Below are 3,991 nucleotides of genomic sequence, written 5' to 3' on the forward strand. Positions count from 1 at the left end.
ACCCAAGCAGTCTCTGGTATATAGTGCCCTAGCCTATTTTGCAGGCAAGACACCATTGTAGATCAAAGGTTTTGTGGCTGGGTTGTTGTTCATGTTTCTCTTTTGGTGGCCTGCAGGGTACCTTTCCACTCCAAAGAGACTAGGGTGTAGGGATGAGGGCTCTATGCAGGCACCAGCTGGACTTCTCCATGTTTAATGAGGTGTGTGGCTGTTGTCCTCAGCGGTGGGGCCCTGCTGGAGAGGAAGCTTTTGTCTTAGCAACAGCCTGGGTTGTTTGGAGATTTCCACAGGACCCCCTGGGCCAACAACTCAATTGAATGCAACCTAGTCCCACTACTGGTAGCCTCACCTGGCTACAAGACATGGCCAGCTGAGACTCCACATCCCCTAACTAGGAGACCTGATTTTTTTTTTTAATTTAACTTTTTGGTTTTTGAGAATTTCCTACAGGAGTATTATATTTATAGAATTTCCACCACTCTCTTCTTCCCTCTGTGCCACCCAGTACCTTTCATATTCGTGACCCCTTCTTTAATTATTGCTTTACACACATGTACAGACAAGTACACACACAACCCACTGAGTCCATTTAGAGTTGACCACATGTATGTGTTTTTAGGGCTGACCACCTTGTATTGGATAAACATGTATCAGGGGTTCATCTTTTAAAAAACTGGATTTTCTTCTGAGCAACCACTCACTGCCTGTAGCTCTTCATCCTGAGATGGACCTTGTGAAATTTCTCCTATTCCTGTTGGCACCATCTTTTACCTCTGAGAGCATAATTTCACTATGTTGTGGGGTACACTTGGTTAGGTTAAATTTCACTGGTGGTCTTTGTACCTGGACATTTGCATCCTTCTCTAGATTGAAGTTTTCTGTTAACGATCTTTTAAGATAAGCTTTTGACCTCTTTGACATTCTCAAGTCCCTCTTGATCCCCAATAGCATGGTATACTAGGTAGAGTTCTCAGGAAGAGCAGAACAGATAGAATGTTCGTGTGCGTGTGTGTCGTGAGAGCGTATGTACGTGCGTGCGTGCGTGTGTGGCTTTCACATCAGGAGTTGGGTAGTCCCACAATGGATGTCTGAGGAAACTGGGAACTCAATAGTGACTCAGTCCATGAAGCTGGTGTCAGGGCAGTCTCGATCTGCTGCTGCTGAAGGTCCTGAGGATTCTCGGGGAGCTGTGGGTCTGAAGTCCACACTTGGAAGGCCAACCAAACTCTGTCACTGAAGATAGTAGCAGCAGCTGCAGGGGGAGGGGAGGGGGGAGGAGAGAGGAGAGGTGGAGAGAGGGAGTGGGAGGGAGGAGGGAGAGAGACACTGATCAGCACCCAACATTGCTTTCCCCACTCAGACTTCTTTATAGCTTGGCCATCTGTGGGAAGGGGCTGTCCATCCTGAGAGGGAATCTTCTCGGTGCTGTGTGGACATGCTCTCCCATATGCACCCAGAGACATGTCTCCTAGTTGATTCTTCATTCCACTAACTTGGCACTCAAAACTATCCATTACACCTGGATATTTGTCCTTCTAAATACTGTCTTCATGTTTTCACAAGCTTGGAATAATTTATCTCCACTCTCTTCTGCTGTGTATTTTCACACTGTCTCTTCAAACTCACTCATTCTACATTCTGTTTTAATTTATTCAGGTACAGAATCCTCCTATAGCATTTAAAAATGCCACTAAGTTAATTTTTTCAGATCAAGGAATTCTGTGGTAATCCTTTCCACCGTTCTGTTAAGTTTCTCTGTCAAAATATTCGATCGTTTTCAATGTTTTCTTGAAGCTCATTGAGTTCCTTTTACATTTCCAGAATTCAGCCATTCCGCTTACCACCTTCCCAGTTTCTCAGTTCCTTGTACCTCTTTTTGACAAGTTGAAACCTTATTCTGTGCGAGTTTTCTGCTTCCTCCTTCTTCTCTTCCTCCTTCCCTCCTTTTCTTCTGAGGTAGGTTCTTGCTGTGATTTGCAGTCCAGGCTGGCTTAGAATTTAAGATCCTCCTGCCTGGGCCCCCTGAGCACCGAGAATACAAATGTGTGCTACTGTACCTGACTCCCTGTTGGCATTCAATGTCATTTGCATATGAAAGGCTATGTTTTCCCATCTGCCTTTGTATGTGCCCATCTTCCCTTAAAGTCTAACAGGCTGCTTAGTTTCTCTAAGATACTTCTGCAATTTCAGCACTAGATGGTACCATTGGGTTTCCTGTCTGTCTGCTATGGTGTGTTTTTACTATTTTGGCACTAGAGGGCAACCGAAGCTCAGATTTTCTGTAAATCTGCCATTGGTAGGCTATTCAACATGAATTCCAGGAGCACTTCAGAGTTTTCCATCCAGTTGTGGTCGAACTTAGGCGGTATGGTGGAGGCGGCTGGTGTTGGATGAACCCGGATTCCAGACGACCGAAGAAAGTTGCACTCTACCCGCGTATGAGCCGAAAGCCGAAAAGCACAATCATGTATTTGAGGTGCACCTGGAGGTGAGGTCGGCACCATGTCCGCTTTGGCTCCCAGTATGGGCCCCCGGGTCTATCTCCAAAAATTTGGTGATGACATTGCCAATCAACCCGAGACTGGAAAGGCCTGAGGATCACAGTGAAGCTGACCATTCAGAACAGACAGGCCCAAATTGTGGTGGTGCCCTCTGCCTCTGCCCTGATCATCAAGGCCCTCAAGAAGCCACCAAGAGACAGAAAGAAGCAGAAGAACATAAAACACAGTGGAAACATCGACGAGATTGTCAACATTGCCAGGCAGATGTGATACCGGTCTTTAGCCAGAGAACTTTCTGGAACTATTAAAGAGATCCTGCGCAGTCTGTGGGCTGCAATGTGGTTGGGCGCCATCCTCATGACATCATCGACGACATCAACAGTGGTGCAGTGGAATGCCCAGCTGTAAGTGACTTTGCATGATTCCTCTTGTTATAGTGGGGGCAGCTGGGCTTTTGTTGCCTCTGATATCTTTTTGGGGCATCCTTAAACAATGAAAGTTCTTTGTAATGTGTATTCCCCATTGTGATTGAGAATTTTCCTCCCTTTTCCACAGAGTTATGAACAACAAGAGAGAATATTTCAATAAAATACCATCTATCGATAAAAAAGAGATAAGCCATCCTAATAACCAATTTCCTGCTACCTAGGTAGCCAAAATGTGCCTTTTCCCCTCACCGAGAGTCTCAAGCACTGCGATTTTGCTGCTTTCTGACAGAATCATCGTGGAGGGACCAGCTCCAGTCTTGTATGCCATTCCTGTGATCAGGGACACTGCAATGTGGGATCGTCCCCTGGCCCATAGCCTGCCGAGACTGGTACAGTACTAGTCAGCACCAAGTCCAAGTTGAGTTTTCACTGCCGACCGCTGCAGTAGACGTGTAGTCTAAGACTGCAGCCACCTGCCACAGATGCAGTGATTTGGAATAGAAGCCCAACTCACGGGGGTTATTTGTCTTACTTGACGCCAGGGCTTACCCAGAGTCTACAACTGTGGGCGCAGGCCTGATGGTAGGGGCCATTAGAATCTTATCGATGCTAGCTTTCACTAACCTGGGTTCCAGTGCATAGGTCTCTGCTTACTGGAGAGTTCTACAATGGAGTCTTATTCTATGGTATGTTTCTCAATGTGGGAGATTGCTAGTGAACACTGCCCTTTTCCCACAACATATAGATTATTACATGAAATGCTTGCTTTTTTAATATTTAAATTTATTTTTTATTTAACTTTTAAAAATTTAGATTACATACTGACCAGAGTTTACCCTCTCTCCTCTCTTCCAGCCACCCCCACTCCCATCCTCCCCCTCCTCATTCACTCCTCCTCTCTCTCCATTTAGAAAGGGGCAGGCATCCTACATGGTTAGCAAAGCTCATCAGGTTAACGTAGGACCGTGTTTCTTCTCCTGTATAAAGGCTGGGTAAGAGAATCCTTCATGGGGAACAGGTCCCACAAAGCCAGCTAAGCACCAGGGACAGGCCCTGATCTCG

At 46.0% G+C, this 3,991-nt stretch overlaps 1 pseudogene; it reads left to right on the top strand.

The window, feature by feature from the left end:
• Window positions 1-2,465: 2,465 nt before the first annotated feature.
• Window positions 2,466-3,330, top strand: LOC118574745 (annotated as a pseudogene).
• The last annotated feature ends 661 nt before the right edge of the window (window positions 3,331-3,991 follow it).

Source organism: Onychomys torridus, chromosome X, assembly GCF_903995425.1.
Source record: "Onychomys torridus chromosome X, mOncTor1.1, whole genome shotgun sequence".
NCBI classification, from domain to species: domain Eukaryota; kingdom Metazoa; phylum Chordata; class Mammalia; order Rodentia; family Cricetidae; genus Onychomys; species Onychomys torridus.